The following is a 17,339-nucleotide window of genomic DNA, read 5'->3' as shown; positions in this document are numbered from 1 at the left end:
TCTCCTTAGCTGCCCCCAAAGCCACTGCCATCAAGCCAATTCCTACTCATGACTTGAAAGGACAAAGTTCACTGTCGCCATAACATTTCCAAGGCTAGTCTCTTTAAAGTGTTGAAGAGCAAAGGTGTCAGTCTGAGGACTAACGTGTGCCTGACCCAAGTCATGATATTTTCAATCACCTCATATGCATGTGAAAGTTGGGGACAATGAATAAGGAAAACCGTAGTAGAATTGATGCCTTTGAGTTATGGTGCTGGTGAAGAATATTGAAAGTACCATAGATGGCTAGAAGAACAAACAAATCTGTGTTGGAAGAGATACAATCAAAATGCTCCTTGGAAGCCAGGGCGGCCAGACTTTGTGTCTCATGCTTTGGACATAACTGTTAGGAGGGACTAGTCCCTGGAGAAGAACATCATGCTAGGTCAAGTGGAGGGTCAGTGGAAAAGAGGAAGACCCCCCAAGGTGATGGGTTGGCACAGTGGCAGCAGTAACAGGCTCAAGTGTAACAATTACGTGGATGAAGCAGGACTGAGCGGTGTTTCATTGTGCTGTGCACACAGTTGCTATGAGTTGGACATTTCATTCTGTTGTGTACGTGGTTGCTATGAGTCAGAATTGACCCAATGGCACCTGACAACAACAACACAATTTCTACAGAAAAAGACAGCCTCGTCTTTCTCCCATGGAGTGACTGCTGGGTTTGAACCACCCACCTTATGGTTAGCAACCCAGTATGTATCCCACCACAGCCCCCTCTGGTCTCCTAAGACAGCTTCGAATATTGGTTCGAATATTGGTGTCTGCATTGACTAGTCCAGCTGTAAGAGAAGAATGCTACAAGTGTGTGGCTTTTAAAAAGAAATGGATCTCTTCATGGTTTGGGAGGCTAAGAGTGTACATCTAAGGCTTTGGTCGAGCCTAGCGCAGGTTCCCTGTGTCTCTGTGCTCCAGGGGCAGATGCTCACCTCTTTCTGCTTTTGTGGCTCAGGTGTCGCTCTGGTAGGTGTGTTCTTACGTGGTGTCTGTCCTTCTCAGTGTGTATTTGTCTCTATACTGCTCTTTGAAATAAGGTTTTCCAACCATTTGTCATCTGTGTGCAGATACTTCTCAGGCAGCACAGTGGCTCTGTAGGATAAGCACTGGACTGCGAACCACGAGGTCGGTGGTTCAAGCCCACCAGCCACTCCATGAAAGAATGATGAGACTTTCTGCTCCTACAAAGATTTATAGCCTCGGAAACCCTATACAGGGTCACTACAAATCATAACTGACTCAGCAGAATTTAACAACACACATCTCGTGATTGAAGTCCGTGTTTCGTTTTCTGCTCTCAGGGTTTTGAAGAAGCTGCGACATCTTGAGTCACATTTTGCTGTTTCAAAATCTGATCAATAGGTTGTTTGTTTTCGATTCGATCCCCATATGAAACGCCTGTCACTGAGTCGACTCAGACTCACAATGCCTCTATAGGGTTTCCAAGGCTGTCCATCTTTATGGGTCAGCAAACTGTGGCACATGGGCCAAAATGTAGCCTGCTTCCTACTGTTATAAACTTTTATTGGAAGCCAGCCTCGCTGGAATGTAGGCTGCATTCACCCTACAGGGCAGAGCTGAGCACTTGCAGCAGAAACTACGGTGGCCCCTGAAGCTAAAAAGATTTACAACCTGGTCCTTTAAGGAAATGCTTTCCAACACCATTCCAGAACATTGGGGTTGATTCCACCTCCTGGCAAGTGGATAAGCCTGGCAGTGAACACCTTTGGTACCGCTTTTCCTTGTGAGAAAATCTTAGGGCTGGGATCAGTAGGCTAAAGAAAACAAACAAACATGTTTTCTACAATGTTTTGTATTTCCCCATATTTACATTTGGATTGTGTAGGATTTACTTTACCTAAAAGTAAGCTCTCCCACCACAACCAAGTCGGCACTGAAGGGAAATGTATAGAGTGCCGGGTAAATCCAGGATGCCAAGTACTGGCTCTATGAGTGGCTTCCAGTTTAGTTCTGTGAATATGGAGTGGCCAGCCGTGTGTTTTCATGACGGCGTGAACTCTCCCCAAAGCCCTATAATGAAGTTACAGTGAAGCTTGTTTTAAAGGGAGCCCCGCCACCCCGGCTTATTGTGAAAAGCCCCTTCCAGAGCAAGGGAACTGTTTTTCTAGGGGGAGTTAATCTATGTGGAGCTGCAGTACATCGGGGCAGGTCTCCTGGGAGAGGTAAGGTTTCAGGGGAAGGCTAACTAGACCGGAGTGTAGAAGCCAATTGCCTTAGAAAATGTGGGGCTCTTTTCCTAGCCTGTTGGTAGCTGCCTCCAAGGGAAACTCATTAATGAGGAATGTGAAGGCAACTCTAACTCCACCCTACCCAGCCTTCATGTTGGAGCCAGGCCTGCCGGTCGACCAGGTGGCTCTCAGAGGGGGCTGTTTTGGCTCTTGGCTCTGGTGTGATCTGGCCCCGGGCTGGAGCTGCGCCTGCCTTTTGCGTTCCCATGGCCTCTCCACAGCAGACAGACACTCTCTGAGAGTCTCATAATCCTGTGGCAAGCAACCAAGAGCCCCCAGGCAGAGGAGAAGCAAGATTTCTCAGCTTGCCGATGCTGTTTCTCCAGTTGACCAGGAAGATTTTGTTGGCTGTCACTCAGCCCTGTGGCCCTCCGCTTCGTCTCTACCCTGAGTGGCATCCGCCTGGCCTGAAAGGCCCAGAGTATATATTATAAAGATTCCCTAGGAAGGGCGTTCAAGCCCACCTGGAGGTATCTCCAAAGATCTGTTTCTAACCGTTCAGCTACTGCAAATCCAAGCATTACATAGTTCTCCCCTGACAACCTGAGATCTCCAAGAGTTGAGGTCTGCTGTTATTATAGAAATTATTATAGAAGACTAAATTAGAAATGTTTATACCCACAGCCAAGCTGGGCCTTCAGGACCCATCCCAGTGGTTTTGTTTCACGTACTTTTTTAACTAATTTGAATCCCTTTGGGGAACCTCTAAAAGATGCCTTTGACTCTCAACTCCTATGCCTATATATTGGGGTTTAATTGATCCTGGGTGGTGTCTATCACCCCCTCCCACCGTGACTTTCTTAAGCACTTCCAAAGAATCCTACTGTGGAGTCAGAGTTGAGAACCACTAACCACCACTTAACTCCACCTGTTCACTTTGACACCTCACCTGTCCCTTCAGTGTTCGTACAGCTAATACTGCCTTGTGTGCTGGAAGCCAAGGGGACTTAAAACAATTACTGATGAAGACCCAAGGCTACTGCCTTCAGTATGGATTAAAACTCAACAGAAAGAAGACAAAGATCCCCACAATTGGACTAGTAAACATTACACTAAATGGAGAAAAGATGGAAGCTGTCAAAGATTTCATTTTACTTGGATCCACTGTCAACACCCTTGGAAGCAGCAGTCAAAAAATCCAACATACTGCCTTGGGTAAATCTCGCCACAAGATCACTCTAGGGAGGTCAGTTTGAGGACTAAGTCATAGTTGACCCAAGTCATGGTATTTTCACTTCCTGGGGAAGTGCTGGAGAAACAACGCTGGACTGCTAACCACCAGCTCCTCCTTGAAACCCCTATACAAGGTTACTATGAGTCAGAACTGATTCAATGACACTTAACAACAATCAATTACATTCATGTGAAAGCTGGGCAATGAATAAGGAAGACCAAAGAAGAATTGAAACATTTGAATTATGGTATTGGTGAAGAACATTGACTATATACCATGGGCTTACAGAAAAACGAACAAATTTGTCTTGGAGTAATGACAGCCAGAATGCTCTTTAGAAGCAACAATGGAGAGACTTTGTCTCACGTACTTTGGACATGTTATCAGAAGGGACCACTCCCTGGAGAAGGACACTATGCTTGGTAAAGTGGAGGGTCACTGACAAAGAGGAAGCTCCTCGAATGAGACTGATTGTCAGAGTGGTTACAACAGTGGATTCTAACCCCGCCAGATGGCACAGGACTGGGTAGGGTTTCGATCCGTTGGACTTGGGGTCACTATGAGCTGGAACAACAACAACAACTATTAGCTAATTAATAACTTGAGAAAACAGAGTGGAAAATGCGTTTGGCCTTTGGGCACTTTTAGATGATTGACAAGAAATGTCTGTAGCTCCTTTTGGGGTAGTGAACACATAAGTTAATATCTAAGTGGGATGCCTCATATGTGTGTGTGTGTGTGTGTGTGTGTGTGCTCCTCTAAAGGAGATATAAGTTTGAAAAGACTAAGAAGCAGTTATTTGGAGAGCAAACTAAAGAATGAATTGAGAAGAACAAGGTCGTTAAAGCCAGTCCATCCATTGGACTTGGACTCACAGCAAGCCCACATGTGTCAGAGTAGACCTGTGCTCCACAGGGTTTCCGGTGACTAGACTCTGTTGGGAGCTGATCACCACACTCTTCTTCTGAGGTTCCTCTGGGTAGATTTGAACCTCCAAACTTTGGGTCAGCAGCTGAGCACAGTAGCCATTTTTGCACCACCCAGTAATTCCACACAGCAGTTACTTTTCCCTTATCTAGTAAAGCACAAGGGGCTTCCATTTAATTCCATTTTCCCCAGGAACTTTATAACGCTCCCTCTTATTTCTTTATTTAAAATATCTAGTTGTCACCTCTGCTGAATGACTGGCATTGAGCTCAGGCATCCAAACTGAAACATTTCAGAAAACTACTGTTTCAGCTCAGACCCAACGATCCACACTCGTGGGTTCAGTGCAGTCCCAGCAGACAATGGTTGGGTGGTAGCTCATTCAAGGCAGGTTCCATGGCAGCCACAAAGCAAAGCTCTCCCTTTCCTGCTATTTGAACCTATATTGTAATCATGGCGAGCGAGTGAGCGATGAACGTCTGAGCTCTTGGGAAAGCTCAGCGGCAGCCCATAGCCTCTTTGTGGAGTGTTTGCTGAGTCACTTCTCGGCAAATCTTTTCATCACCTGTTCTCTTTGCTGTTGCACAAGCCTGTGCAACATGCAGGTCCCTCTGTAGCACCCTGCCCTGCTCTCGGCCATGGGGACACCTACTCATCTTCTTCTGTGGATTTAGAGGCCAAGGATTCTTTCCTGGGCTCAGTGTCTAGGGAGACATTCTTAGTTACCGTCACCCAAGGCCCATGGTGGTGAGGATCATAGGATGAGGCTAGAACAGACTTCAGTCCCCGCCTCCCGTCCAGATCTCCCTTACAGTGTCATTTCAGAAGTCAAAACCTCACAGCTTCTGAGTCTATGATGTGAGGAGGACCTTGAGGACAAATGAGGACTACACGTCATGTGGAGATTTGGGCTCAGTGTTGACAAGGATTTTTTAAAAGGTTAAATTTTCACTCTTGATTCATGGAGAATTGTTCTATTTCAAAAACTCTCAGTCTCTAAAGGTGCAGAATGTTGAATCCAAACAGACCAACGTTAGTAGAGGGACAGACTATAAAACCGTCAACCTTCACTTTTCATAAATGCCAGTGCTGTAGCAACAAAAAGCAGAGATACAAGTCTAAAGAGACAGGCCAAGTAAATGCATCCAATGATCTCAGGTTGAAGTTGGCACACGTAGTACTGGCATGCTGGTGAACTTGAATGAATAGTACTGTGGTGATGTGGTTACGCAGGAGAATGTCTTCTTAAGACATGGGCCCTCCCTTAAGGAGGGCACATCTTCCACAAGTTGCTTTCAGAGAGGTCAACAAAAATAAACAAGACGTGATGAAGATGGTGATCATTGTGATCATGGTGATGATGCTAATGACAGTGATGGTGACAATGATGAGAGTGATGGGGGTGAGGATGATGGGAATGGTGGTTGTGATGGTGATCATAGTGATGATGATGGTGGTTGTGATAATTGTGGTGGTGGTGATGATGGTAATGGTGGTTATGATGGTGATCATAGTGATGGTGGTGATGGTGGTGGTTGTGGTGATCGGGATGATGATGGTGGTGGTGAAGATGGTAATGGTGGTTATGATGGTGATCATAGTGATGGTGGTGATGGTGGTGGTTGTGGTGATCGGGATGATGATGGTGGTGGTGATGATGATGGTGGTGGTGGTGATGGTGATTGTGATGATCGTGGTGGTGGTGATGGTAATGGTGGTTGTAAAGGTGATCATGATGATGATGGTGGTGGTGATGATGGTAATGGTGGTTATGATGATGATCAGAATAATGATGGTGATGATCGTGGTGGTGGTGATGATGGTAATGATGGTTGTGATGGTGATCATAGTGATGGTGGTGGTTGTGATGATCGTGATGATGATGATGGTGGTGGTGATGATGATGGTGGTGGTGGAGATGGTGGTTGTGATGATGATCATGATGGTGGTGATGGTGGTTGTGGTGATCGTGATGATGATGGTGGTAGTGATGATGGTGATGGTGGTTGTGATGGTGATCATGAGGATGGTAGTTGTGATGTTGGTGATGGTAGGAGCAAGACAGATAATATGGCTACATGTTGACTATGAGTAAATCTAGCTGATGTATATATGGGGATATTGCAATATGTTGCCATTTTTCTGAATGTTTTGAAAAAAATGAAACGAAAAATAACATATGTTGGTGAGTCAAAGCAAGCATTCCTGCAGGGATACTTTTGTTCATGGGCTCCCTGGGTGGACTACCCCCACTAAAGCAGTGTCCATCAGTAGAAGGGGGCTCAGGTCACTGGGTTGTCTGATGTCACCCAGCTATTCATTTGTTGAAGACTGTCCACGATGTCCCAGGCACACAGTGAGAAGGACAAACAGACACAGCTCCTGTCCTCATGGTGCTCCCATCCCATGGAGAAGTCCACAGATCCTACTGGTGCCAACAGGAAGCTGTGGTGGACAGTAACCCCAATGGAGGGTCAGGGAAGTCCCAGCCATCAAAGACCTCAGGATAGAGGGATCCGCATGGGAGAAAGTCCTGAGACAGCAGGTTGAGAAATAGAAGCTCACATGGTGGGGACAATGGTCAAGGCTGTGAGATCATTATCCAACCCAGAGGTGGACACAGATGAGGCCATGTTGGGTGGAGAGGTACATGGCGCTGACCTTGAAGTCCACCCTACAAGCACAGGTTTTATTTTAAGTATGGTTGAAGCCATGTGTTTGACCATTGAGTTTCTGGGTGCCTAGGGCTGCCTCCTCTGTGTGTTGTTGTTGGAACTCTACCCTCATGACAGTAACGATGGAACTCCCTCCCAGAGGGTTTCCTGTGCACCTTGTACGAGGCCCATCCTCACATCGACCTGATGAAGTCTGTGTGGCTGAGACACAAAAGCCCAAAGAGTTGTCATAGAAAAGTGCCCCGAGGATTGGCAGACACACTGCCCATGGTCTACAGGAGCTAGTGGTGTTGTGAATGTCTGCATGTGGTTCCTGGTCTAATCGTGGAAAACCCTTTATGCTGTTGGCTTATTCTTGTTAATTGCTGTCAAGTCAACTCTCAATCATGTGACTCCCGTGCCCAATCCTTTGCCATTGTCACAACTGCTGGCACACCTGAGTACATTCTTGTGGTCACTGGGGATTTTGAGAGCCTTCATCCAACCTAGGGGACTCATCTACCAGTGGACAGTGGTCTGTTCTGATCTCTGGGGTTTTCATCTGGTGATTTTTTCAGAAGCAGATCTCCAGGTCTTGCTTCTTAGTGCATCTAAGTCTGGAAACTCTGCTGGAACCTGTCCACCACAGGTGACCGACCCTACCGATGGACGTTAGAAATACTGGTGACATAGCTGCCAGCATCACAGTCACACCCAGGCTACCGCAGCGTGACACCCTGACAGAGAGGCGAAGAATAGTCATTATTTAGACCCGCTCATTACTCACCATTCCGCCCCACCCCAGAGCTGTGTCAGAACAGAGCCCCATCCACCGCTGACCCACAAGAGTGGATGTCAAACCTTTAGAGTTCTTCCTCTTCCTTTTCCTGCGGGGGTGTTATTAAATAACACATACGCTGGGTCCTCTCCGAGCTCCCCCACAGGAGGGCCATCAGCCTGTGTAGATGGGCAGCTGGCCACAAAGGGGTGGTGCCTCACAGAGCCCCCACCGAGGGACGGGCCAGTCAAGGTGGCCTCCCCAGCGGTCAGCCCAGTGCCTGAGTCAAATTAGCCCATGCAGCTGTCCAAATCGTGGTCCTGAAACCCGACGACCGGGTCTGTGAGAGGTCAGAGACAACACACAGACAAGCATCCCCTTTCTAAGGAAAACATTCACAGGGGAACAAAGGAGACTTTCTCCTGAACCCGCCCTTCCCTGGGAAGAAACAAGAGGGGAGTAAGGAAGCTGGGAGGCCAGTGTGGCCTGGAGGGGACCCAGGCCACCCTGCCCGCTGGCCAGCCTGCCTGCCCGCCCACAGACATACCTTGCTCCATGCCCCAGAAATGTCTGATGCCCAGCCCCTCACAGGAGGACCATTTGGGTAAACAAACGTTGAGGTGAACCGTGAGCTTTTCGTCCTGCATTTTCCTCTCCAGGAGTGCAGCCAGTACCTCCGCAGCTGGGTTTTGTGCTCAGAACATTGTCACTTGGGTGTAAACAAGCCCCTTTCATTTCTCTCCTGAGGTATACTGGGAATAGATATTTCAGTCCGAAACGAGCAGGGGCATGGCCTGTGTTTTGTACAACAGAAGTGACAGTCCAGAGAAAGAGCAGTAGTTAGAGGTTGATGCCATCACCAGAGAACACACATAAACAAGCCAGACCAGGGACAAGGGGAGGGCTCCTCCAGGCTGTCCCCCTCCCCCAATGGAGGAGGGTTGGGCAGAGCGAACCAAGCCCAGGTGCATACAGTAGGTGCTCCATACATGCATGCCTGCGTTGTACGCATCATTTTCTGAGAAAGGTCTTTGCTACGCACTGTTGGGAGTGTCGTGGTCCGGCAGCACTTCAATGGGCAGCCCTGGGGCTGGAGGGACAGACATGGACCACGGAGGCTTTAAATGCAGAGCTTGTGGTATGAAGGAGAGTCCATCTATTGATGGGTGACAGTTGATGGAGGACATCTGAGTCGCAGAGTAGCCCCCAAAGCAGTACCAGCTACGGCAAGATGAACAAGAGCATCACTGTGGTACCGTGGTTGTGGGCATGATGGACACCCTGGTCCAGTACCATGTGTAGGCACGCAGCTGGACGTTTTTATACCCATCACCCCATCCACTTCTGCCAACATATCACCAAGGTTAGTAGCTGTTGCATCTGACTCCTGGCGACCCCACACGTGCCAAGTAGAGCTGTTCTGTATGGTTGTCAAGGTTGTGACAATTTGGAAGCAGATCCATAGGCTTGTTTTCCAGTCTGCCTCTGGGTAGATTTGAACCATCAAACTTCCGGCTACTAATCAAGCCTTTAACCTCCATTGAGGTTGTTGTTGATACTGTACCATAGAATCACTTCTAACTCATAGCGACCCTGTGTAGGGTTTCTGAGTCTGTAAATCTTTATAGTTGCTGAAAGCCTCATCATTCTCCCAGGGAGTAGCTAGTGGATTTGAACTGCTGACCTTGCGGTTAGCAGCCCAATTCATAACCCACTACGCCACCAGGGATCCATCATTAAGGTTGTTGTCATTAAGTGCCATTGAGTCGGTTCCGACCCATAGTGACCCTATATAGGGTTTCTGAGGAGCAGCTGGTGAGTTTGAACCATGGACCTTCCAGTCCACGGTGCCACACTAGGACTCCAATCCTATTGGTGTGCTAGCTGAAACTTGGAATCCCTGGGTAGCTCAAACAACGAACAGACTCAACTGCTGACCAAAAGGTTAAGGGTTGGAGTCCACTTAGACAGAGGTGCCTCCGAAGAAAACCCAGGTGGTCTCCTTCTGAAAACTCACCACTGAAAACCTCTGGAACACAGTTGTACTCTGACACACGTGGGGCTGTGATAAGTTGGAGTTGGCTTAATCACAATGGTTGATGGCAATGGGTTTTAACTGAAGCCTAGAGACATGACCGGTTCCATGGTGTGATGGTGACCACTCTGGACTCTGAACCCAGCGAGCTGAGTTCGAGTCTCGGTGGGGCCTTTGCCTTTGGTCTCCTGGTGTGGTACTACAGGATAAGCACTGGACCACACGGTCATTGGAATCATTAGGCTGGCGGTTCCGGCTTACCAGCTGCTCCTCAAAAACCCTTCCAGGGTCACTTAAGTCAGAACTGACTCACGACACTTAACAATAAGACACTGAGTGACCTGTCCAGTGTAGCCGTGCCCGAATTATGAGCGAGGAAGTCTGGCCATCTGGCTTCTAAGGAACACTCTGGCTGTACTTCTTCCAACACGGATCTGTTTGTTCATCTGGTATTCCATGGTACTTCCTGTATTCTTCTCCAACATCATAACTCAAATGCATCAATTCCTCTTCTGTCTTCCTTATTAGCTGTCCAACTTTCATATGCATATGAGATGAATGAAAATACTATGGCTTAGGCCAGGTGCACTTTAGTCCTCGAACTGCTGTCTTTCCTTTTGAAAACTTTGAAGAAGTCTTTTGTAGTAGATTTGCCTAATATAATGGTGTTGTTAAGTGCCATCAAGCTGGCTCTGACTCATAGCAATACAGAATTTCCAAGAAGCATCTGGTGAGTTTGAAGCGCCAATATTGTGGTTAGCAGTGCAGTGCTTACCCTACAGGGCTACACCAGGACTCCAGTATAATAATGTTGTTGTTGTTGTTAAGGGCCATCGAGTCAGTTCTGACCCATAGCAACCCTGTCAAGGGTTTCCAAGGAGCAGCTGGTGAGCTTGAACTGCTGACCTTGAGGTTCAAACCAACTTTGTTGACAAGCGCATTAACCCACAGTGCCACACTGGGATTCCATAATATCATATTCTTGGTGTGAAGTGCCGTCGAGTCATTTCCGACCCATAGATACCCTGTATAGGGTTTCCAAGGAGCTGCTGGAGAGCTTGAACCACCGACCTTGCAGTTCAAATGGCTTTGCAGTCTGACTCATTAGCCCACAGCGCCACACCAGGGCTTGGCTTATTATTATATTACAGTGTAAGGCTTTAAAAACGGTAAAGGGTTGGGGGCAGTGGTGGTCCATGACCAAAGTCTCACCTTCCATAAGCAGAGCCAGGGCACCACCTCTGTGTCAGACGAGGCTTGTATGTTGCTGAGATGTGGACCATGTTGCTTTCTCAGTCTGAGTCCTGCAGGATAAACAAGCTTTGGGTAGGAAGGCAGACTGAACAGTGTGAAAAAGATGATGTGTTGACGTAGGATATGGAAGGAAATACAAATATGGCGGTATAGTACACAAGAGGGCTCGGGGGGGGGGGGGAGTCACAAGAGGCAGTAGAAGCCCAATCCTGCAGGGCCTTGGTTGTTGTTGTTGTTGTTAAGTGCTATCGAGTTGGTTCCCACCCATATTGACCCTGAATAGGGTTTCCGAGGAGCAGATGGTGAGCTTGAACTGCCAACCTTGCAGTTCAAACGGTTTTGCAGTGTGGCGCATGAACCCACAGCGGCACACCTTGGTGTCACCGTGCAGTTCAGCCTTGTTCTGGGATCACTGTGAAATGGTGCAAACAGTGAAGCATTCAGCTATTAGCCCAAAGTTTGGAGGTTCAATCCCACCCACAGGTGCCTGGGAAGACAGGCTTGGCAGTCTGCTTCTACGAGATCACAGCCCTGAAAACCCCACGGTGCCATCCACTCTGCCCACATGGGACCACCATGCGCTGGAATCAACTGGGAGCACTATGCCTCTGGCCCTATAGGAGTAGGGGAGACATGTGCCTGGAATGGGGCTAGCTGGCAGAGTGCTTACCACTGCCCGACCCCGTTCCCACTTGGATCAGGGTAACTAGAATCCTCAGGAGGGTGTTAGCCATTAGTTCGCTGCTGGGGTGACATCATAGACTCTTGCTTCTTCCCACCCAACTCCCGGAGTCTGTTGCTTGACAACTCAGCAGCATCTTTAAACCCTTTCATTTTTACCTGAGACGTTTTCTTTCTTTAAAAAAAAAAAAAAAATTAAGGTTTTTATTATGAATTGAGTGAAAGTTTACAGGGCAGATTATCAGTTTTACATTCAACAAATCATATACCTTGTTTCATTACAATGATTATAATCCCCTCCATGTACAATCAGTTAAAAGTATTTCTCTCTATTCATTTTAGCTCTCTCTTTTTTTTTTTAATACTCAAGACTATATAATAATTTAAACCACCAAAGAACATATACTGCAAGTCTGCCTCCTGGCTGCCAGCACTCAGTCCCTCTCTTTCCATGAGTCTAGAGTCCTCAGCTGCTCTCTCTCTCCATGTCCTCATCTCTGCCTCCATCTCCGGTGTCGCTGCTGCTCTGGATAGCAGATCACATCTTTGGGAAGGTGGTGACATTATATTAGAGCTCATCATGGGGGATTATTGTATCTTTACTGTCAAACCACGGAGAATCCAGGCCCAGCCAAGTTGATACACAACCTTACGTATCCCAGCAACCTTTGCAGGTGGAGAGGGCCCTTAATCTGGGTCCAACCAGTGGAGTGTGGTGGAAGGCACCATGTCAGCTGTGGTGCCTCCTGGACCTTGAATGTGGTATTCTTGCCATGTAGGGAAAGAACTCCCAGTAAACTCCATCTTTCCATTCCAAACTGAATCCCGGACCTCTCTCCTGACCCACATTTCCACACTACATCCCCCACACTTTTGAGGTCTTCATTGAAACCTTTTGTTCTGGAGGCCAGCCCGTGAAACCTGACCCCAGCTTTATTCCTGGCACCCAGGGTTCAGGAAGAAGCAGTAGTTCCCAGTGTGTTAAATATGAGGGATGGGTATGACAAATGTCACCAAGCCAGCCATACAGCAGGTCACCTTGCTTTACAAAACATCCCTTAATTCAATCCTCACATCAACAGAGACGTGTTCAGCTTAATTAGATGCCAACTTAATTAGAACAACTCTGAGGTGGTCTAATATAAATCCAAGTTAACTGGGGTTTCCAAAGGAGGCTTGATGGGGGTTTCTCAGCAGGGTATCTTCTGACACCCTAATGCATCTCCTTTTACTCAGTCCAATCGCAGTGAGCCACCATCTTGATGGAGTTCAACCCTAGCCTTCCTCGGGGTGTCACTGGTGCCTCTTTCCTCTGCCCAAACTAACAAATACACCCAGTCCCTTCACAATTCCCCAGCACCTATACTCGACGTCTCTCTACTTTGCAGACAGCTTTAGCTTCCCCTTCACAGAGAAAATGGTTTATTGGGCTTTAATCTTCACACTTACCACCTCAACTTCCTTCCTTCCTATCCATCTGTTATGAGAGACTAGAACTCCCCCAGGGTCTCCAGGGCAAAGTCCAGGCTCCTTCCTCTCCTGTGAAAGACTTCGCCAACAATTGCCCTAGAGTGTCCCTTCATTCCCTCTTACTAACTCACTCTCCGTCTACACGAATAGCTTATATGCCTCCTAAAAACACTGTAGACTAAGGTGCATTGGACCCAAGCCAGGATCTTTTCAGTGACTTCGTATGCATGTGGATGCTGGACAGGGAGTAAGGAAGACCAGAGATGGGCTGTTGCCTTTGAACTAGGGTGCTGGTGGAGAGTGCTAAGTATGCCACAGTCTGCCAGTGAATGAACAAATGTATCTTGAAAGAAGTGTACCCAGAATGCCCTTAAAAGCAAAGATGGCAAGACCTGCTTACAAACTTTGGCTATGCTATTATTGTTAATTGCCGCCAAGTCAATTCCAACCCACAGCGACCCTGTAAAGGGTTTCCAAGGAGAAGCTAGTGAGCTTGGACCACCAACCTTGCAGTTCAGCTTTGCAATCTGGTGCATTAACCCACAGCACCACACCAGGACTCAGGAGGGACCAATCCCCGGAGAAGGACATCATCCTTGGCAAAATGGAGGGTCAGCAAAAAGAGGCAGACCCTCAATGAGATGGAGTGACCCACTGGCTGTAGTAATGACCAGCAATGCAGTAAAGATGGCACGGGACTGGGCAGTGTTTTGGTCTGTCGTACACATTGTCACTATGAGTCCAAAGGCACTGGATGGCTCCCTTTCCCTTTCCCTACCACTTCCTATTCGTAACCTCTCTTTATCACCGTCTCTCTCTCTCTGCCAATAAGACGCGGGATCATCTCTGATCTCAGCTCTGCCCTACCCTCTCTGCTGAAATCAAAGGCACCCTACCTGCTAAGCTTAGGAGCCTAGCTTGTGTGGTCATCTATGGAGCTTCTCTGCAGCATTTGATACTGTTGGCCTCTGTGTGCTTTTGAGACTTTTGGAAGTTTTGTCTTGGTTTCCCCTTTTACTTCAACTACTCCTTCTTACTCTCATCTTACGTACCTTGGGATGACCTTCTAAGCTGTCCCCCCGGGGCTGCCTTCAGCCTTGAGTGAACTCCTACTCATCCCTTGAGACCCAGTGCCGATGACCCCCCCACCTCTGTGACTGCACTGTGGGAGAAGTTGTTTGCTGAGACATAGGCTCCCTTGGTTCTGCCCTCCTGTGTCTGTTCATCCTCCTTCTCTCCAGTCAGACTGAGAGCTCCGAGGGTAATCTGCTGTGTGGCCCTACCAGATAAGCACTGGACGGCAAAGTTAGTTTGAGCTGCAAGGTCATCAGTTCAAATCACCAGTCGCTCCTCAGAAACCCTATACAGGGTCGCTATGGGTCAGAACTGACTTGATGGCACTTATAACATATAATTTAAGGACTCAAAACCACAATTTATTATTAACGCTCATGATTTTTATTTTTTAATATTGTGAATTAAGTGATAGTTTACGTGGGAGAACATTAGTTTTACATTCATCCTATCGTATATCGTTTCGTTGCCATGGTTACAATCCCCTCCATGCATCATCGATCATCCAAAAGGTATATCTTACAAGCCTGCCCCCAGGTCATCAGCACACAGCCCCTCTCCCTCTCTGGATCTAAAGTCCCCAGACACTCCATCTCGCCACGTCATCGTCTCTGCCTCTATCTCAGGCATCACTGCTTCTCTGGGTAGGGTCATGCTCTCCACTCTTCTCCCTTGATGGTCCCAGGGACCTCCGCTCCTGGACTGCAAAATCAATCACTCCCCTCCTTGCTACAAAATGTCTACCTTTACATTTCCAACCTTCACAATCAGTCCTGATAACAATTATTCACTATTTTATCACAAGAGACCTATCTGCATTTCCATCCTAGACAGATTGGATACTACTCAGTGGAGATTCTACCTTCCTTCACGCCCTCTGGGTCTAGGTTCCATCTTTGAAAGCCTGTAAGCCAGTCACTTCTTGCCTTTGTAGTCCCGCCCCCACTCCCACTTTAGGTAGCCAATGTCCAAGTTGCCCATCCCTGTCTACTTGTGTATCGAGAGGGTGGGAATGATCCTTGTAAAGATTTGTTCCCTCTTTTGAGCTACTGCATCCATAAGTGTAGGTCAGGTTCATCAAATTCTATCAGATTACTCTTTTTTTCCCCTCTTTTTTCTTCTTCTGGTTGAGCTCTGATCATCCAGTCATTGAAGCCAGGTCAAGTAGGTATTAATCTGCAAGTGTGGGTGTTCTTGTGCATATGCCCTCTCTTCTTATCAGCTGGACGCTTCACTCTCCACTCTAGTCCTCTGTGGCTATGTCACTGACTCTGGGCCCAGAAGTCCCCAGGTCTTGCCATACTGCTGGCCAACCAGGTTACCACCGTGGTTCTCAAGAGTCTATTCAACATTGTAGGGCTTAGCTCACAGCTTCATTGCTGTTTTTCCCTCACTTTCCCTTATCGGTGATGAACGTGGCCACCAATCAGAGTGTATACTCCCACTGAGCCTTAGTCTTGGAAGGGGGTTTACTCTGAGGGGACCTGGCCACTTGTCTTGATGTCTCATGGGCGAGCAACTTGCTTGTTCTTATAGTAATCAGTCGGTCTGCCTGTGTTGTTTTGTATTTTTCCTGTATCTTCTGTTCTTCTAACCACTCCAGACTGGTCTGCCCATTCTTTCAAGTGGAAATTTCTCACCGCTGAAGATTCTCGATGCTGTTCAGCATCCCATGATTCTTAAGAGGATGAACTCAGCTGGGGAAGTCTTGTTGGGGGTCTCTAGTGCAGCCACAGCCCAGAAGTGTCTGAGTCTGGAGTCATCTACGGACACTCCTGTCCTCAGGGCTCAGATGGTGGAAGGACTGGAGTGACCAGACACCGCCCCATCCACATGACTGCTCCATGAGGTTAGCTTGCCTACAGAAACCAGGCCTGAGATTTAAGTGAGCATAGCGAACCCAGCTAGGTGTAAGACAACCAGGAGAGGTGGGGACTGCGGTATAGTGAAAAGAACAGCCTCATCCTGCGGGGACAGCCGGAACTCACCTCCAGCCATCTGTTGGCATAGACAGTTTCCTAGTGAGGTCAGGCTTTCTGATGTATCAAGAAAAGCGAGGGTCTTAATTTTTCATTGTTATTGTCGTTAAGTGCCATTGAGTTGGTTCTGACTCATAGCAATCCTGTATTGGGTTTCCGAGGAGCAGCTAGTGGGTTTGAACTGCTGACCTTGCAATTCAGACTGACCTTTCAGTCCAGTGCGTTACCCAGCAGTGCCACACCATTAGCATCTCTGATTTTTAAGTGTTGAGAAGCAATTTTTTTTTTTTTTTTAAGATCTTGAAGTACTCTTTTATTTATTTATCTATTTTTTAAGGGTTTTTTTGTGTGTGGATTGAGTGAAAGTTTACAGGGCATATCATCAGTTTTACATTCAACATACCATACACCTTGTTTCATTACAATGATTATAATTCCTTCTATGTACCATCAGTTAACAGTATTTCTCTCTATCCACTTTAGCTTTATAAAAACAAACAAACAAAAAAACCCACTCAGTCATATATAATAATTTACATCTCCAAAGGGCACATTCTGCAAGTCTGCCTCCTGGCCACCAGCTCTTAGTCCCTCTCTTCTTAGTCCATGAATCTAGAGTCCTCAGCCACACCCCCTCTTCATGCCCCCATCTCTGCCTCCATCTCTGGCGCTGCTGCTTCTCTGGATAAGGTCCCCCATTCTGTTTGTGCATTCCTCTCTTGATGGTCCTAGGGTCCTCTGTTTCTGGACTGTAAGATTAACCATTCCCTGTTTTTGTTATAAAACTTCTACTTTTACAATTGTGACAGTCGCGATTAGTCATAACAGTTATTCACTATTGAATCTTATGAATCTTATCCTCATCTCTTTTCACTAGACCCATCTAGACAAGATGATAGCTATTCAGTGGGGACTCTTTCTTTCCCCACATACTCTTTTTTTTTTTTTTAAGGTTTTTATTGTGGATTGAGTGAAAGTTTACAGGGTACATCATCAGTTTCACATTCAAACATTCATATACCTTGTTT

This window comes from Chrysochloris asiatica, unplaced genomic scaffold (assembly GCF_000296735.1).
Source record: "Chrysochloris asiatica unplaced genomic scaffold, ChrAsi1.0 scaffold00037, whole genome shotgun sequence".
In the NCBI taxonomy this organism is placed as follows: Eukaryota; Metazoa; Chordata; class Mammalia; order Afrosoricida; family Chrysochloridae; genus Chrysochloris; species Chrysochloris asiatica.
The sequence above is the reverse complement of the archived record's forward strand: the minus strand, read 5'-3'. Positions refer to the sequence as shown.